General features: G+C 38.5%; 1 long non-coding RNA gene across 1 annotated transcript; it reads right to left on the reverse strand.

Moving 5' to 3' along the window:
* Nucleotides 1-9,318: 9,318 nt before the first annotated feature.
* On the reverse strand, nt 9,319-17,227 carry LOC135966510 (uncharacterized). Its single transcript, XR_010579836.2, has 4 exons — nt 16,358-17,227; nt 15,571-15,752; nt 13,206-13,357; nt 9,319-10,108 (listed from the first exon to the last, which is right to left on the reverse strand). It is a non-coding gene; the product is annotated as an uncharacterized lncRNA (long non-coding RNA).
* Between the last annotated feature and the right edge of the window lie 3,102 nt (nt 17,228-20,329).

Raw genomic sequence — 20,329 nt, forward strand, 5'->3', positions numbered from 1 at the left:
TTCCCGCCAGCCCACAATACATGTAAAACAAGCCAATCACATTCTCCTATGGGATCAGTGGACAATTACCCTCTTGATATTACTAAGCCTATTTCTCACAGCCCGCGGTTTTCCTTCTGTTTCCAGGTAAAATCTCCGTGAGAAACTGTAAGGCATGTCCTCCTCCCTATGCTGTGAATATATGTGACTAATACATTTTTGTCAATCTCATCAGTCCATTGCTGAGTGTCACGTGCTTGGAGATCCCCATAAGTCTCAGGTCATAATGCCTCTTTTAGCAAAGGGATGAATGGGAGGTGATTAAAACATTAGAATATAATCATTAGGAAAAAATACACAGAAAAAAAAAGAAATCATAACATAAAATATGGTGATGGAGCTAAGAACAAACACTTCTGTCATGTCAATAAAGGTCTGAATTTTCCTATGAAAAGAAACAGACTCCTACTGAACCACAAAGCCAATTCTAACTACACACTATCTTCAAGAGAGTCACACTTAGAACAAAACACCTATACCCAGAGAGAATCATACTCAGTCATGAGGTGCCAAATGAATTGTTTATTTCCCATACCTTCCCAATCTGAATGAAGTGAGGGAAGGGGCAAAGCTAGACTATAATTCCCTGGGCTAGAGGAGACTTAATGAGCTGTACTCTGTAAATAAATCTACTGATGCTTGTGTTCTATTTGTTTTCTGCTAAAGATCTTTTTGGAAATTTAGACCTCCCTTTTACTGACACCAGGGCCAGCCTGTCTGTGTGCCAAGCCCTGTCTGCCCTGCATTGCCCTTCCCCAGGCCTCTGAGCTGCCTCTAGATTAAACAGACACATGATGCTTATGGTTGACTGAGATAAATACGACTAGCGGAGATCTGACACAACAACAGTCAATTTCCCCCTTCTCCACAGCAGTAGCTGTGCTCTATTTGTCTCAGCCCTTCCCCAGGGGGCTGCCTGTGTTCTCGTTTATAAGAAGAGGGGTGGGCCGGGTGGGTGGGGTAGACTAGAAACAGCAGTGGTTCAACTTGACTTTTCGTGGAAGGGCATGATTAAAAGAACAGCTGTGGCCGGGCGCGGTGGCTCACGCCTGTAATCCCTGCACTTTGGGAGGCCGAGGCGGGCGGACCACGAGGTCAGGAGATCGAGACCATCCTGGCCAACAGGGTGAAAACCCGTCTCTACTAAAAATACAAAAAATTAGCCGGGCGAGGTGGCGGCGCCTGTAGTCCCAGCTACTCGGGAGGCTGAGGCAGGAGAATGGCGTGAACCCTGGAGGCGGAGCTTGCAGTGAGCGGAGATCGCGCCACAGCACTCCAGCCTGGGCAACAGAGCGAGACCGCATCTCAAAAAATAAAAAAAGAACAGTTGCATGAATATGAATAAAATATTTGGTGAAAAAAGAAAGATAGAAATATGAAGGATAAAATAATAAAGCTTTTATAGTAAAACAAAGGAAAATACCTCATGATATTGGAAGTGGCTCATATTATCTTAAATCTCACATTAACATCCACCACCCCCAAGGAAAAAAAAATGGTGTATCTTAAAAATTATATTTGTTCATTGAAAGGCACAATTCAGAGTGTAAAATTCTAATCACAGATTGAGAGAAAAGTATTGATACATACAGCTAACAAAAGATTTGTATCTCAAACTTATAAAAAATTCATAAAATCAATAATCAATCAAAGCAGATAAATACAGTAAAAGTAAGCAAAATTTGGAAGAGGCTTTAAAAAGCAGCTGCTTGAGTAACCATCAAGCCTATAAAGATATACAACATCATTCGTCCTCAGTGTACTATTTCTAAAATAATTGCGCACCTCAAATACATGTGCTAGTGGTGGGAGTGGATATTGTTTCGATCGCTTTCTTTCTTTTTTTTTTTTTTTTTGACGGAGTCTCTCTCTGTGGCCCAGGCTAGAGTGCAGTGGTAAGATAGCTGGGACTACAGGCACCACCACGCCTGGCTAATTTTTTTGTATTTTTAGTAGAGACGGAGTTTCACCGTCTCAGCCAGGATGATCTCGATCTCCTGACCTCATGATCTGCCCGTCTCGGCCTCCCAAAGCGCTGGGATTACAGACGTGAGCCACCACGCCTGACCTGTTTCAATCGCTATTTATGGCAGTTAGGTAGGATATAAGAAAAAGGGCATTTGCATACTGAAAACAATATACATTTTATATTTATATATATAACCTTATTGATAACATAGTCAATTCGCACATGGTTTGCATGTTATATATATTATTTGAAAATAAAATTTTACTAAGAAAATCATAAGGTAGAGAAAATATATTTACTATTAAGTGGAAGTGGATCATCATAAAGATCTTTATCCTTCTTATCTTGACATTGAGTAGACTCAGGAGGAGGAGGAGGAGGGCCTTGTCTTGCTGTCTCAGGGGTGGCAGAGGCAGAAGAAAATCTGGGTATAAGTAGACCTGTACAGCTCAAACTCGTTTTGTTGAAAGGTCAACTGTTCAAAAGTCTTATGTGTGTGTGCATATATAAACAAACACAAGAATGTTCAGACATCACTATGTGTAATACCTAACCTTTTGAAACCCCCCAAAAGTTCATTAACATCAGAAAGGATAAATAATACCATATGCATTCAATTAAATAATGTGAATCAAAAGCAAAAAGAATTAAATTATATGCAACAACATGAATAAAACTCACAAACAAAATGTTGAGGCAGAAAAGCCAGACATATAAGTTTGCATATAGTTTGCATGAGTATGTTTATGTAAATGTAAAAAACACATTAATCTTTGTCATTACAGCGGTTATTCTAACATGTTGCATTGAGTGCGTATTGAAGAGAATACATTATGGATACTCTAATTGCTAATTACATGAGTATTTGATCATGAGAAAATTAATCTAGTATCTTTATACTACTTTTCTGCATATATGTTATATTTTAGTAGTATACTCTTTCTTGAGACTATAAATATTGAAACTTTAGGCAAATGAGATTTTTAGTACAATAAGGGTGGTTTAACGATCAACAGTCAAAATGGAGTAAGTTAAATACTGGATATTTTTAGTCCCTTATTGAAACCTTATTTAATATTAAATACAATTATACCTAAAGCTATGTTTTCCATAAAATATTAAGCTCTTTCATAGAGAGAGAGAGCGAGAGAAAAGAGAGAGAGATCCTTGTTTTATAAATGAGAAAATTAAGGCATAGGGAATTGTACCATAAAAAACATGGTTGAATACACAATTGTATCCCAGGTCCATTTCATTCTTTCCACTGTATTAGCATAGTTTTCATTGACAAGTTCACTTAAATTATTTATCATGAAAGAAAACAGAAAACTCAATTGTCTATATTGAGTAAATTTATTCTCTCATATTTCACTCAGCTTTTTATTTCAGTTTGTGCTCCATGTCCTCATTAAATGCAAAAGTGCTAACCATACCAGATTTCTCTTCTTTTGGAATGTTTTCTTGAAAAAAAAGTATGCATATACATTTGCTTAAATATGAAAATATTTTATACTTTAAATGATAAGAGTCAAAGGAAATTATATCTATGTTGGGATTTTAGCAATTCATTTTTAAGGGTCTGTGGGTGTAATTATTTCTGAATTTTTATGTATAAAAATATATGCATTTACTTATAAGTATTTAGACCATAATCAGCAGGGCTCATTAATTTATATAGCTGTTTTGTGTGTATTGGTTTATTCCTCTTAAAAACACATAGAGCTTAGAATTAAATAGGCATGAAAAAGATTATTTTGTTCCCCTAGGGCTCTCTGTTTTTGTTACCAACAGCGATCACTTTCACAAAATGAGAATTGAATTGGGGAATTGTGAAGGCAAATAGGCCATCAGCACGTTGAAATACAAGGATTGAGTAAGCATTATATATTTAACGCTTGTAATACTTCTCTCTTTAGCAGGGATTTGTGATTGAAGAGCAGGTCTGTAGTGATGTTATACTATCACCAAAACTCCCTGCCTTGTCATTATCAATAGTATTAAGAATAAGGATAAGAATTGTCGAAAGCAATAGTTAGCATATCACCTGCAACTGTCAGACTATCAACTACTACATTTTTTTCTCCATTCTCTCTAATAACATGCTTCAAACAATTCAATCACCCATCCTGGACTAACAGCCCTTTGATCCCACTGATTATTATGGCTGTGAAAGCTTCAAAGCCTCTCTTTCCAACTGAGACAGGCCAGATTCTATCAATGTCTTGCATATACCCTTCCCTGACCCCTTTGTTCTTCATAATACATAATAATACAACAACTCTGACTTCATTCATCTCTCTATCAACCCTGCATCTGTACTTAACAGCCAAACCTAGATTAGGGGGAATAAACCATGCAAATATGATGACTGCTATGGTTTGACTATAACCCCCAAAACTCACGTGTTGGAAACTTAATCCCCAAAGAAACAATGTTGGAAGACAAGGCTTTTTGGGAGTGTTTAGGTCATGAAGGCTCTGCCCTTATGAATTAATAATCTTGTTACAAAAACAGCTTGCAGGAGTGGGTTTACTCTCTTCTGCTCTTTCTGCTACATACGTAAGGAGTCCCAGCTACTCGGGAGGCTGAGGCAGGAGAATGGCGTGAACCCAGGAGGCGGAGCTTGCAGTGAGCCCAGAGTGCGCCTCTGCACTCCAGTCTGGGTGCCAGAGCGAGACTCCGTCCCCAATTCCCCCCCGCCCCCCCAAAAAAAGATTTTCCCCTTTAGAGGATACAACACTTAAGGCACCATCTTAGAAGCAGAGTCTAATGATCTCCGCACTGCTAAATCCAATGGTAAATTTTCAAATTCAATCATATTTAAATTCTCAGCCGCAGTTAGCATATTTGATAATTTCCTCCATTTTAACATTTTTTTCTAAACTATAGAGATACCATCCACTCTACATTACTGGCAATTCTTTTTCAGTCTTCATTCTTCCCCCTTATCTCTCCAGCTTTAAAATATTGACATACTTCAGGGTTCGTCTTAAAATCTCTATTCTTATTTGTTTACACATGATCATTTATTCATCTCATACAATCTCGTTTCAAATACTCAATTCTCCTGGACTCTAAGCTTTTATTGCCAGCCAAGACCACTTTCTTGAACTATACAGACTTACATTCAATTGCCTATGCAACATTTAGAATTAAATTTCTGATGGACTTCGATTCAATTCAATGTGCCCAACTAAAATTCTCGTTGTTCTTCCTAACTTGGTCATTTCAATCTTAGTAAAATATGATCCCATCCTTCCAGACTCTCATTTCTACCTATTAGTCACACATGATCTAGATCATGCCACAGTAACAAAGAGCCTCCAGAATTTCAGTGAACTGGAACAACAAAGTTCATTTTTCTCTTTCGTGCTACATCAACTTTGAAATAGGCTAAGGACCTGTCCTATTTTTTCCTTCAGAATCCATGCTGATGGAATAACCAATATCTGTGACATTGCCTGTTTTGGCAGGCAGATAAAGAATATTTGATGAATTAAATACTGGCAATTCAAAGTGCCACCCAAAAAGATCACATATCCCTTCTATTCATATTTCAGTGGACAAATAAATGTATGAGTCTATACCCAAATGCAAAGGGTATGGAATACATATCTCCTATGTATCAAGAAGAGGAAAGAAAATCCATTAGGTTGAGAACAATCAGAAATATTTGGTGATCTATATTAGTGACTACATTATTGGGCTTAAATTACGGGAGCCATCATTGACTCCTTGCAATCACTGTGTGTTTCCAGTCCTGTGATGATGTTTCTGGGCTTTCTTTCAAAATATATCCAGAATCTGGCCATACTGCCCCTCCACTGCCATCACCCTGGTTCAAGTCACATCATCTCTCACCTTTTTTACTACAGTAGCCTCATAATTCACCTTCCTCCTCTGTTCAAACACTAATATTTTCTCCTCTCATTCTAAAGTGGTATGATTTTACTCTAGACCACAAATCTATAAGAACAGGACCCCTGCTATGTCTCTGACCTCGTTTTAAATACTTTCCATCTGATTCATTCTACTCCAATGCACCAGCTCTTTATTGTAGCTTTCATTCAAAAAGGGTCTTCCTCAGGATCTTTGCACTTGCTGTTCTTGCTACACAGAGATCTTCCCTAGGATGTCTGTATGGTTCATGGTCTCTCTTCCTTCAGGCAATCTTTATTCAAACACCACTTTTTCAATGAGAACCTCTCTGAAAACTTTTTTACAAAATAACCTCCATGCTTTGGCATTCTCCATTTTCCTTACCTTATCTATAACCTCATCATGTGGCATATATTTGCTCTTTGGTTTATTTCTTGTTTCCATCCTTTAATGCATAAGCTCTGTGAGGAAAAAGCATGTCTTGCTCACTAACATATGGCTCCTAGTATTTTCTCTATATAGTAGATACTCAAATCATACTTGTAGAATCCATAAATGAATGGAAAAATAGCCGCATATTTATGCACCAAGATTTTTAAATCTTACATTCTAAATACTGTGTTAGGTAGATCTGTGCACTGAAATGTAATACAATTTTCAATGTCAGCTTACTTTTAAGTGGAAAAACAAAGAGTCCAAAAGACAATTACAAAAAATAAAAATAAAAAAACTAACAACTCTGACAGGTTAAACTACGGCTGTGAAAGAATAGAAGATGTGTTTAGTTTTGTCAATGGGTTTTAAGCAGAAGAATTGTGGAGACTTCCAGAAGTTTATGCTTCCACCACACTTTCTCTTCCTCATTTCCCTCTGGAAGTAGATAATGCAGAGGATAGTCCAAAGGACTGAGTGGAGCCTGAGTCCATGAGCAATTTTATTCATTATACGTCTTGTGTCTATGTAATATTTTAGCTTAGTATCAAGAAGAATACCTACATTTTTTTCCCACTGGATGAGAGTTATTAAGGGGGCCTAGAAGAAAGAATAAATTTGGGAAGGGAAGGTGGGGAACAACAAGCTCACTTCTTTCAGTTGCTGATTTTCAAGGTATGTGGGATACTCAAGAAGATACGTCTATATCTGAAGCTCAGCTCACATATTGAGATAGGGACTTTTGAACATCATAAATATACACAAGTTAAAATTCACATGTGGTTTCATCTAAATATGATAGTGTAACCTAAGGGAGCGAGTAGCGAGGATAAGGCCAAAAATATAACTAGGGAGAGACACCAAAAGAAAAGGAACCTGAGAAAGACTTGCCATGCATCGTGTCTAATATTCTATCAGCCAGGAAGGACAGTATTTTCACCCTCATATGAGGGGTAATGGAGCAGACATTTTGTCTTCATAGACTCTAGACACTAATTTGTATTGTGTAGAAAAAGTTGTTTGAATGTTGTAAGACATGAATACCTGATAAGTAGATTTATGTTACAGAAGCTCAAAAATGTTCACATTAAAAAGCTTATTTAGACCACAGTATTTTTAATTAGATGTATTTTTGTAAACTGCTAAATATTCTAATTAGAGTTGGTATTCAACGGAAAAAGAATTGAGAAATATACCTGTCAGCAGACTGTGGCAATGGGTACTTTACTGTCTACAATACAACTACTAGTTCTTCTTGAGGCTAGTTTAAACTCCCAATAACACAAGGGGCCAATCATGCAAACCACGCTTCTTTAAAAAGTGTAATCCAGCACTCAATTACAATCTCACTGAACAGGGTGACATTTCCTTTGTTTATTGCAGCATCTCAAGTTCACAGTTCTTTTTAAAAATTACTTTTTATTATTTTGGGTACATTATAGTTGTATGTATTTATGAAGTACATATGATGTCTTCAAACAGGCATGCAATGTGTAATAATCAAATCAGAGTCACTGGGATAGCCAACATCTCAAGCATTTATTATTGTGTTAGGAATATAATAATTTCACTCTTTTAGTTATTTCAAAATATACTATATTCACCATGTTGTGCTACTGAATACTACATCTTACTCATTCTAACTACATTTTTGTATCCATTAGCTATCCTCACTTTATATCACCCTCCTTGTTACTTTTTCTGGTCTCTGGTTACCATCATTTGAATCTCTATCTCCTTGAGTTTATTTATTTATTTATTTTTTTGAGACGGAGTCTCGCACTGCTACCCAGGCTGGAGTGCAGTGACACAATCTTGGCTCACTGCAAGCTCCCCCTCCCGGGTTCATGCCATTCTCCTGCCTCAGCCTCCCGAGTAGCTGGGACTACAGGTGCCCACCACCACGCCCAGCTAATTTCTTGTATTTTTAGTAGAGACGGGGTTTCACTGTGTTAGCCAGGATGGTCTCCATCTCCTGAACTCGTGATCCGCCCCAATGTTTGGCTCCCACATATGAGGAAGAACATGGAATATTTGTCTTTTTGTATCTGGCTTATTTTACTTAATGTAATGTCCTCCATTTCCTGGAATGCATGCGGATATATAAGATACATGTTAAATAAATTAATGCAACAATAAAAGGGAATTTATTAGTTTTGTCTCTATCTGCATTAACTAACATTTAGTTGCTATTTAGAATAGAGATATCTTTGCCCCATTATGGTCTCAGATAAATTAATATAAAATATTAAATGATGACTCCAGCCTAAATGTTACTCACTCTTATCTACCAGCAGAGTGTATGCATGTAATAAATAAAAACTGTTATAGGTTCTGAACTCTTCTCCCATTCTCCCTTTTTAGATTGGCATTTTACAAAAGGCAAAGAAAATCCTCCTACAATTACATCTATATGAATCTGATTTCCTCTTCAAGAATACAAAACATTAATATTCTATTATTTAAACAATACTATAATACAAAACTTGGATTAAACAAAGATAAAAGGAGTTATTCATAATTATACAAATAAAAATAAATTGTCGATTTTAGAATTCTGATATCCTGAGGAGAGGACAATCCCCTGTAATTGTCTTTTCATACATCAGTGGTTTTTTCTGTTTTGTTTTGTTTTTTTTTTGACGGAGTTTCACTCTTCTTGCCCAGGCTGGAGTGCAATGGAGCGATCTCGGCTCACCGCAACCTCCTTGTCTCGGGTTCAAGCAATTCTCCTGCCTCAGCCTCCTGAGAAGCTGGGATTACAGGCATGTGCCACCACACCAGGCTAATTTTGTACTTTTAGTTGAGACAGGGTTTCTCCATGCTGATCAGGCTGGTCTCAAACTCCCGACCTCAGGTGATCCACCTGCCTCAGGCTCTCAAAGTGCTGGGATTACAGGCTTGAGCCACCATGCCCAGAACAAACATTAGTCATTTATAATAAAATTTAAAGATGTAATTTCTTTAAATGTACTTATCTGTACTTTTTCTTTCCCTCTCATGGAATTCAGTGAAACTTCTCACACATTGGGTGAAGAATTATTTATAATGGGTGCCAATATATTATATTTCACAGTTTTGTTTCCTCTGACAACAGCACAGACATTTGTCTCTCTAGATTAGTTAATGAGAGTGAAGAGTTACATTGTAGATTTTCAATTTTGCTTTTAAATGATTTATCACAAGATAAGAAGATGAAACTTAGTAACTGCATGAACTATAATTTAATAACATTCTAAACATTTGCAATTTGTGTTATTGCTCTAAATTACCAAGATCGAGTGGTAGAAAAATTTATATTCGTCTGAGTATGCTAAGGACTTTACCATGTATGCCACCTACTCCAGTGTAGTTGGTGGCTGAGAATGAAGGGATCTAGAATCTGTAGTAGAGATGCAGAAAATGACAATTAAGTGCAACTGAGGCACCAGAAAAAGCTGAGTTCTGTTATAGTTTGTTCAGGCTTCCATAAGAAACTAACACACAATGGATAGTTCAAACAGCAGAAATTTATTTTCTCACAGCTCTTGAGACTAGAAGTTGAAGATAAAGGTGTTGGTAGGTTTGGTTATTCCTGAGACATCTTTCCTTGGCTTACAGATGGCCACCTTCTGGATATGTCCTCACATGGCTTTTTCTCTGCGTGTTCTCATCTCTGCTGTCCCTTTATGTGTCCAGATGTTCTCTTCTTATAATGCCACCAGTCATATTGAAGTAGGATCCTATCCTAAGAGCCTCATATTCACATAATCACCTCTTTAGTGACTTTATTTCCGATGTGGTTCCATTCTGAGATATTGTGGGCAAGAAGTTGAACATGTGAATTTGTGGGTGAGGGGGACACAATTCAACCCATAACAAGGTCTACAACATGTCCAATTAATTTTGTATTTTTGTAAGATTTCCCAGGACAAGACCCCAGGCAGAATTCTGCAGGAAGTGTTTCTTAAATTTATAATACAAAGAATTGAATCCAAGTAGCACAAGACTTGAATTGTAGTGAAGGCTGTGCTGTGATGCCCAGAGAAGTCTTTATTTCCCCACTTACATCAGACATTGGGTTAGGCTGCTGACAAAGGGGCAGCAATGATCTTAGGGCAGGTAGCAAAGCTTTCTATCTTATGGAGATAGAAAGTAGGAGTGGGCAGAGTGACAAACAAGACAGTATCACATTCAAAATGAGAATATTAGCTGTTTCACAGGAATGCAAGAACCCACTCCCAAATTTCTATCTTCATAGGATTCATTTTTATAGATTACAGCTACATTAAAACATCAAAATTGTTGTAACATTAGAGTACGTTTCACCATGATTCTAGCAATGGTCTGAAAAGAGACACTGTTAATTCCTGGAAAACGTCATTAACTTTATAAGTATTTTCAGGATGTAGGGAATCTTAGCAAAGCTAAGATCGTTCCTGCCTTCTTGTCAGCAGCCTAACCCAATTTCTGATATATGTGGGGTTATAAAGATTTCTTTCCTTGATGCAAGGTGGAGCAAATATGAGTGCCACCCAGCTCCTGCACTCCTACAAAATCAGCTAATGTTTTCATTTTGAATGTGATGCTGTTTTACTCCTCCCTCTGCCCCCGCCACTTTCTTCAATCCCCACAGGTGTGTTGCCTCAGAATGCTCCCTAAGCATATTTCTGCATGCTATTTTCTATCTCGGTGTTACTATCGTAGGATAGAAAGCTTTGCTACCTCCCCTAAGAACATTCCCACCCCCCCCGTGTCAGCAGCCTAACACTTGGAAAGCCAAAGTATCCGTAACCTAAGAGCTTTTATAAAGTTCTCATCATCTATCGTTATTTATATTAACATTTAGTCAAGGAAAGTGGAGTGACATGGTAGAAACAGAGTTGACAGTGATGTTAGGCAGGCTACTTAGCAATTTCAAGCTTGTTTGAACAGTAACAAAGTATTTAATATCTGCAAGATCTAGTTTTCACATCTAAGGTAACACTAATTCTTTTTTTTTTTTTTTTTGAGATGGAGTCTTGCTCTGTTGCCCAGGCTGTAGTGCAGGGGCGCCATCTCGGCTCACTGCAACCTCTACCTCCTGAGTTCAAGAGATTCTTCTGCCTCAGCTTCCCAAGTAGCTGAGACTACAAGCACCACCATACCCAGCTAATTTTTGTATTTTTAGTAGAGACAAGGTTCTGCAATGTTGGCTAGGCTGGTCTCAAACTCCTGTCCTCAAGTAATCCCCCCACCTCCCAAAGTGCTGGGATTACAGGCATAAGCCACCATGACCTGGCTAAGGTAATAATAATTCTTAAATCAAAAAGTTGTAAAAATGTAAAGAGAAAAAATACTAAAACAAAAATTTTGGCACAAGAGTCTTACAATTAGTAGGCATTCAATAAATCAGGATTTGTCAAAGGAAACAGGACAAAAGTGAACAATGTGGACTTGTTGGCCCCTACATGTCACTAAGGGGCTCAATATTACTATCAGATGAGTAAAAATAGGCATGAGTAATTATACCACTAGAATGATTCTCCTTTTGTAGGCAAGTGACCCTGACTCTGACTCTGACCAATGTCAGCTTTGTTACAAAAGGAAAATATAATGGACTACAAGGAGAATGACTGTTGGTTTTAAAGGAAGAAATGAACAAATATGACTCAGTAAAAAAGCAATGCAAGCATTTAGAAGGCAATAGCAGCAGGGGTATGAGTGTAAAGGTCTTTGTTTAGATTATACCTATCATTTGTGATATAGTTTGGCTATGTCCTTACCCAAATCTTATTTTGAATTCCTACTATGTGGTGGGAGGGACTTGGTGGGAGGTTATTGAATCATGGCGGCAGGTATTTCCCATGCTGTTCTCATGATAGTGAATAAGTCTCATGAGATCTGATGGTTTTATAAGGGGGAGTTTCCCTGCAGAAGCCCTCTCTTTTCCTGCTGCCATCCATGTAAGACATGACTTACTCCTCTTTGCCTTCCACCATGATTATGAGGCCTCCCCAGCCACTTGAACTGTAAGTTCATTAAACTTCTTTCTTTTGTAAATTGTCCAGTCTCAGGTATGTCTCTATCAGCAGCATGAAAACAGACTAATACAATTTAATAACATCAGTGATTTTCAGGATCTGTGTTCATTTTTCTGCATTCCAAATCCTAATAGGAGAGAACTCAGTTGGCCTGGATCAATCACCAATATTTAAGGAAGTAACTTAGTTAAATGGCCTAGTCACTGGGTGCCTATCCTCAGAGGATCCATTTGCAGAGGTTGTAGCTACATTAGAACACCCAGACTGTTGTAATGTTAGAGTACATTTCACCACGATTCTAGTAATGGACTGAAAAGAGACACCATTATTTTCTGGAAAATTTCTTTAACTTCATACATAAACATTTTCAATTAAGCTTCATTAAATCATTCTTACGTGCTAAATATCCAAAATTTTTATGTCAGGATCACTGAGGTAAAGAAACGGAAAAAGAGAGAGGTGCAAGCTATTTGCCACAAGTAGCGTGATAGCATAGTTCAAATTGAACCGAAACAGATACCCTAGTTAAAATTGGAGTACAGCGGAGATAAAGACTAACCTGGTATTATCTCCTGCGTGTTGTACCCCCACAAAGGAGTTGGTTTCCTACGAATGTACATGGAAACTAGTTACAAGTTAGTACTTAAATTAGCAATAAAGCTGAGCTAGAAGGATAGGGTCATAGCCATGTTTCTACCACATTATACTGCCATTGCACCCCAGCACCCACTCACAGCATGCAAGGGGCTAGTCTGTTCATAAATGTACACGTTAGAAGCTCCATTGCCCAGGAGTTCTGGTTTCTCCCCTTACGTCTTCCCTGAAATACTCCTAAAACTCTGGGAACCACCCTAGGAAGAAACGGGCAAAGGGAAACAGCATACCTGTGATTAGACCATTCTCTAAGTTTTCTCAGTGAACTCCACTGTGCTAATTTCTGGTGGGGATTTCTTGGTAATGGCCTCACCATTGCCCAATATATGCTTTATTGTTAACGTCAGAGATGTAAAGAAAATCGTCAAATCTAGTTGATGTTCTAAAAAAGCAGAAAGAGAAGAAATACATAATTTACAAATGAATAAATAAAAATAGTAGAAACGATACATATAAAAAATTTTAAAAACTATTTTTTTGCTCCTCTGGGTTACAAAAAGAGTCAAAAATGAATTCCCCAAATTTGCTTAACCATAATTGCACTGTTATAATGGAGGAACACAGTACAAAATTATTGATAATTTTGGAAAGACAATTAGACAAAATTTACCAGACAATATAAATATGTCCTTTCTTGTTTATATAGTGGTTCCTTTTGAAGAAATATGTCAAGTTGAAATTGTCATGAAAAGTGTAATATCATATAAATGTCATTTTTTTCTGTGGTCTTTAAGAGAGAATTATTGAAAGCTAACATTTCAGCAAGAGGGTAATAAAAATGATGTTAATTTTACTTAATTGAATGGTATGCATACATCAGAAATGTTATCCATACAACAAAGTCATAAGTGAATATTGTATAAAACATAATGACACAAGAAAAGTCAGTGGCCGGGCGCGGTGGCTCAAGCCTGTAATCCCAGCACTTTGGGAGGCCGAGGCGGGCGGATCACAAGGTCAGGAGATCAAGACCACAGTGAAACCCCGTCTCTACTAAAAATACAAAAAATTAGCCGGGCGCGGTGGCGGGCGCCTGTAGTCCTAGCTACTCAGGAGGCTGAGGCAGGAGAATGGCGGGAACCCGGGAGGCGGAGCTTGCAGTGAGCCGAGATCGCGCCACTGCACTCCAGCCTGGGCAACAGCGTGAGACTCCGTCTCAAAAAAAAAAAAAAAAAAAAAAGAAAAGTCAGAACACTGTGAATGAAGTAAGATATTAACTAGGAAGAACAAACCATGAAAAACGGTTTTATTCTGATGCTGGGTGATGGGATTGTAAGCTAATTTGAAAACAAATTTTTCTTCAATCTATTCTATGTATTAAAGCAAGCTCATTCAACCCGCAGCCCATAGACTGCATGTGGCCCAGGATGGCTTTGAATGTGGCCCAAAACAAATTCATAAACTTTCTTAAAACATTGTGAAATTTTTTTTGCAATTTTGTTTTAGCTATCATTAGTGTTAGTGTATTTCATTTGTGGTTCAAGGCAATTCTTCTTCATCCAGTGTGGGCAAAGGAACCCAAAAGACTGGTCATCCCTGTGTTAAAGTTTATTTAATAGTCATATGTTCATATATATTTGGTTTATTTTGAAGAACATTGGTGAAAAACAAAGCAGTGACTCTGTTTATTCATCCTACATCCATTCAAATATTTGGATCTACAAAAAATTGTGCAGTGAGCTAAATAAATAAGTAAATGGGTTAGCATGTGAACACTGAATAGAGACGTGAGTCAGCAGGCAAAAGGTTCCACTTCCACAGATGGAAATGCTGGGTAGTTTGACTGACTCATGACTAGAATCACTGTCAGCAAGGGTACGAGTTAGGATGAGCTTGTCTTTAATGCTCTCTTGGCTTCCTTTTAGGTCATACTATGGCACCTTATCAGGCGTGGTGCTTTCTTTTGTCCCTGAAAAGTTTGTTCTCTGACTTTAGCTGCTAATCTCTATTGAGGTAGTAGGTGATCCCTGCCTAAGGAGATAATGTCTTTTTTATTTGAATAAAACATTTCTCAAATTATTGATCTTCAGAAAATATATGTGTTAGTTAAGTAGTTCAAGTGTCATAGAAGACTATTAGAGTAGATTTATTTAATGCCTCTCACGGAATTCCTGAAAATGCATTCATTCCCAGGTATTTCTTTTCATATGGATAAGATTGTCATCTTCCCTGCTGGAGGCTGAGATTGGTGTGAAGACCTTTCAGTTTGGGGCCAAAGAATGTAAACAGAAGTGCTAAGCAACAAATCCTATCAGTTATGAAGAGCATGAGAGTCCCATGACTGCTCCTTTCTTGGAAATAGTTAAAGAAGTCTCATAACTATGAAAAGAAATAAAATTCAGAATACAAAAGAAAGCACCTCTAGGCCTACAGGTTTCCTTTCAAGCATTGCTCTAGTTTCCTGTGCTGAGGGGGAGGAAGAACAACTAAATATTCAGACCCAAGTTCTTCTAGTCATTAATGTGTGGACTTTTTTAAAAGAACATAAAAGAATTAGGTTGAAAGAAAAATTATCACCCTGAAAGGAGAAATATTACCCCAGAATCTGAAGTGACAGTCACTTCCAGAGGGAGATTGCATCTGAGCTCTGCTTACTTGGAGCAGAAGTCACTGGTCACAAACTTGTAGCAGCAGATAAACGATCATTCTGATTCATTCCTAAGAACTCAGTGAGGATTAGCATGAGAGTTAAAAATGCATTAGGGGCAGCAGTCTTAGGGAGGTCTCTCAGTTTTCATGTATTTCCAGGAATGCCTTCAGGTTCTCATGATAAAAATCTGAAAAAAAAAAAAAAAATCCCCTTTTAGCTCTGGTAGGGGTGGAGAAGGAGCAGTTATCACAAAATACACTTGGACCCTTTTCCATAACAAAGACCTTCACTCTAGAAGAAAAGATTTTGCAAACATTAGCTCAATTGAGGAAGAACAGTCTTTCTACTCCATCCCCTCTAGCTTTATATCTCACCTAAGTAAGAGGGAACATAGTCAACAAGGATAAGGGACTCATACTTAATCAAAGTGTTGTAAAAGACTGCTCTTCCACACCTTACCACCACACTTAAAGGGACCCAGCATAAGAAGATAATTTCAGCTAAAAGAGTTTCAAGATTCAGACTTTGTCTTAAGGTAGGAGACCACCCCTCAGATTGTCTTATGCCCAATTTCTGCCTCCAAAGAAAGAAGTAGTAAAAAACTAAAAGGCAGAAATGAAATCCACAGGCAGACAGCCCGGCGCCGCACCCTGGGCCTGGTAGTTAAAGGTCGACCCCTGACCTAATGGGTTCAGTTTTCTATAGATTATAGACATTGTATAGAAAGGCACTGTGAAAATCCCTATCTTGTTCTGATGTAATTTCCGGTGCATGCAGCCCCCAGTCACGTACTCACTGCTTGCTCTATCAGTCAGGACCCTCTCACACGCACCCCCTTAGAGTTGCGAGCCCTTAAAAGGGACAGGAATTGCTCACTTGGAGAGCTCGGCTCTTGAGACTGAAGTCTTGCCGAAGCCCCTGGCTGAATAAACCCCTTCCTTCTGTAACTCGGTGTCTGAGGAGTTTTGTCTGCCGCTGGTCCTGCTACATTTCCTGGTTCCCTGACCCGGAAGCGAGGTGAATGGTGGATGGTGGAGGCAGCTCCTTAAGCGGCTTAAGCCTGCCCTGTGGAACATTCCTGCGGGGACGCCGACCAGCCCGGGGGACGCGGATCCTGAGAGCGCTCCCGGGTAGGCATTTGCCCCTGTGGGATGCCTCGCCAGAGCAGTGTGTGGCAGGCCCCCGTGGAGGATCAACGCAGTGGCCGAACACCGGGAAGGAACCGGCACTTGGAGTCCCGACATCTAAAACTTGGTAAGACTAGTCTTTGAAACTTGCCCACTCCGTTTGAGTGGAAGCGTGGCCTGATCACCCATGGTGTGCCTTTGTCGGCACTTTGGTTTTGGTTTTGATTTGGTTTGAATTGCTTGACAGGACCGGTCTTGGGAACTTGCCCACTCCATCTGAGTGGAAGCCTGGCCTGATCACCCACGGGGTGCCTGTACCCGCACTTTGGATTTTGTTTTTGACTTGACTTGGATTGCTTGATACTTTGGTTTTGGTTTTGACCTGGCTTGGATTTCTGGATACTCTGATTTTGGTTTGGTGTAAACTACAAAAGTGTGTGTGTACGCTTTTTACCCGTTCTTTGTTTTGTGGTGTGTGTGTGGTGTGAGCGTGGTGTTTTGTCTAGAGGAAACATGGGTGAGGCACAAAGTAAGCCCACCCCACTAGGAATTATGTTGAAAATTTTCAAATAAAGGATTTAAGGGAGACTATGGAGTACTGTGACACCAGGAAAACTTAAAACTTTGTGTAAGATAGACTGGCCAGCATTAGAGGTTGGTTGGCCATTAAGCCTGGACAGGTCCGTCGTTTCAAAGGTATGGCACAAGGTAACCTGTAAGCCGGGGAACCCAGACCAGTTTGTTTTAGATCCCCCCACCCCCAACACACGGTGGTTGAGAGAACAGCAGCATAAGCGGCTGGCAGAGGCAAGGAAAGACCAGCAGAGAGAGAGAAAGGAAAGAGACAGAGAGGAAAAGAGGCAGAGAGAGAGAGAGAGGAAGAGATGGAGAGGAAGAGACAGACAAAGAGGGAGTCAAGGAGAGAGAGAAAGACAGAGGCAGAGAGAGAGAGGAAGAGACAGAGGCAAAAGGAAAGTCAGAGACGAAGTCAAAGAGAGAAAGAAAGAGATATACAAGTAGTTAAAAAAAAAAAGTGTACCCTATTCCTTTAAAAGCCATCATACCAATTCTAATTTGGACAAAACAAGGTCTTATTAATAGCAAAGGATCATTAAAATCCCAAACTTAAAAGGTTTTCAACAAAAGTAAAGTTTGCTCAAAGTTAACAGTGTAACATGTATTATAGTAATTCTATTCTTGTGGCCTTAGACAGTCTAGTCCACAGACATAAGAAAAAAAAGTTTCGCTTTGGAAAAAAAATGGTTATCATCTTCAGAAAAAAAAAGGGGGCGAAGGGGGGCAGCATTTATATAAAAAGAGTGTTATATGGTAAATTCTTGTCCTGAAATAAATTAACTGGTTGTTTAAAGAAAGAAATGTTTGTAATAAGTCAGAAAGTTAAGGCATGTCAAAAAATGGCCTGTAAAAGTCGTAAAAGAAAAAAAAAGGTTATACAAAAATGTGTGTTAAAAAACAATTTATGCAAAAAATGTTGTGTAATTTAAAAGTAACTAGGCCTCCTGAATGTAAAACTATTGAAAAAAAAAAAAAAACAGTTTATGTGCAAGGTGTATAAGAAAAGCAAAATATACCTTTGGTAAAAAGATTATAAGGAGGCATAAGAATGTACATTTTTACCTACATTAAAAAGTTAAAAATTGCTGTTTTGAAGGTTTAAGCAAGGTTTAAAATGTTAATTGTAAAGAACATTCTGTGTGTAAATATATTAACTAAAGTTAAAGAAGTATCATCCAGTTTTTCTGTGAACCGGACATTAAAGTAAAAGCATAACAGGTTTTTCTTAAAGCACCAACCTGCTCTTTAGCAAAAATTATAAAAGATTCAAAAGAGTCTATAAAATCTTACCTTATTGTCAAACATTAAAAATTAAATAAATATGTCCACAAGGTTTTATTAAAATTAGGTTTAACATTAATAACACACTAATACAAAGATAAAATTTAGCTTATCTAGTATAAAAATCATAAGAGAAGCATTGTTAAATGTAAAATGGTATTTGGCTTTCTTTGGTTTAAAAACTAATAAAAATAGATGCTAAAGGAAATTTCTCAGTAAAAAGGACTATAAAGTCCACTGCCAAGGTCCCCACATTTAAAACAAAAGGTCAATTTCTTAAAAATTATATACTTGGTTTATCTTCCACTTTCTTTTCTCGCAAAAGAAAAAAAAAAAAAACAAAACGAAAAGTCTTTTAGCACATGTACCACCCCTAGAATTTCCAGTAAACCAACACTAGCCTGAAGATCACATTCTCATCAAAAGGTGGAAAGAAGAAAAACTCCAGCCAGCCTGGGAAGGACCCTACCTTGTGCTGCCAACCACCAAGACTGCTGTTTGTACAGCAAAAAAAAAAAAAAAAAAAAAAAAAAAAGGATGGATTCATCACACCCGAGTCGAGAAAGCGCCACCCCCTCCAGAGTCGTGGGCCATAGTCCCAGGGGAAAACCCTACCAAACTAAAGCTAAGAAAAATTTAACTCTTTAAATCTATTCTATTACTCTTTCTTCTTTCCTCGTTCTATTGCTGACCATCTAGTTATTAATATAACCAAGTCAATTTCGCCTCAAACTATTGCATTTAATGCTTGCTTTATTACACCCTGTGAGGACTTGCCAAGTCAAAGACAGCTCTCTACTTCAGAAAAGTACTTCTGTCCCTCCTGACTCTCCTCAGACTAGACATTAGTAAACCAGGACCATTTAATCCGAGGAGATTTCGATAAAGACCCCAGTGCCCACCAGAAGTGTTGCCCCCCGATGTACAGCTTTCATGCCATAGTTGGTCCAACGTTCTGTGGACCACTAAAGAGCAAGGATGGATGCCCCAACTGGTTTTTGTAATTTCCCTAAAACCATACATTCATTTTACTAGAGGATCATAGAAGTTAAAGATTTAAAACAAATTTTATTAAGACAAGATACCAAGATGCAAATGCCTGGTTAAAATGGATCAAATATTCCATCTGCACATTAAACAAAAGCAATGATTATGCTTGTGCACATGGCAGGCCAGAGGCCCAGATTGTCCCCCTTCCACTAAGGTGGTCCTCCAGTCGACCAGGCGTAGGCTGCATGATAGCTCTTTTCCAGGATTCTACACCCTGGAGTAATAAGTCATGCCAAGCTCTCTCTGCTATATCCCAAAGTCCCTGCGGATCAGCCCCTGAGGGCCATCCAGCTTCTGTCTCCCAACGCTAAGTTCACTTCGTGTCTCTCATGACAGGGAGGAAACTTAGCATTCCTTGTAGACTTGAAAGGATGCTGTGAGCTTAGGAATTCTCACGAGCTTATCAATCAGTCAGCCCTTGTTCATCCCTGAGCGGATGTGTGGTGGTATTGTGGTGGACCTTTACTGGGCACTCTGCTGAATAACTGGAGTGGCACTTGTGCTTTAGTCCAATTGGCTATCCCTTTCACCCTGGCATTTCATCAACCAGAAGGAAAAAAGTAATAATAATAATAAGACATCATAAAGCAAGAGCAGCCCCTTATGGATCTTTCGACTCTCATATCTATTTAGACACAATTGGAGTCCCACGAGGAGTACCAGATCAATTTAAAGCTTGAAATCAAATAGCTGCCGGATTTGAGTCAATATTTTAGTAGGTGACAGTTAA

This window comes from Macaca fascicularis, chromosome 12, assembly GCF_037993035.2.
Source record: "Macaca fascicularis isolate 582-1 chromosome 12, T2T-MFA8v1.1".
Lineage (NCBI taxonomy): Eukaryota > Metazoa > Chordata > Mammalia > Primates > Cercopithecidae > Macaca > Macaca fascicularis.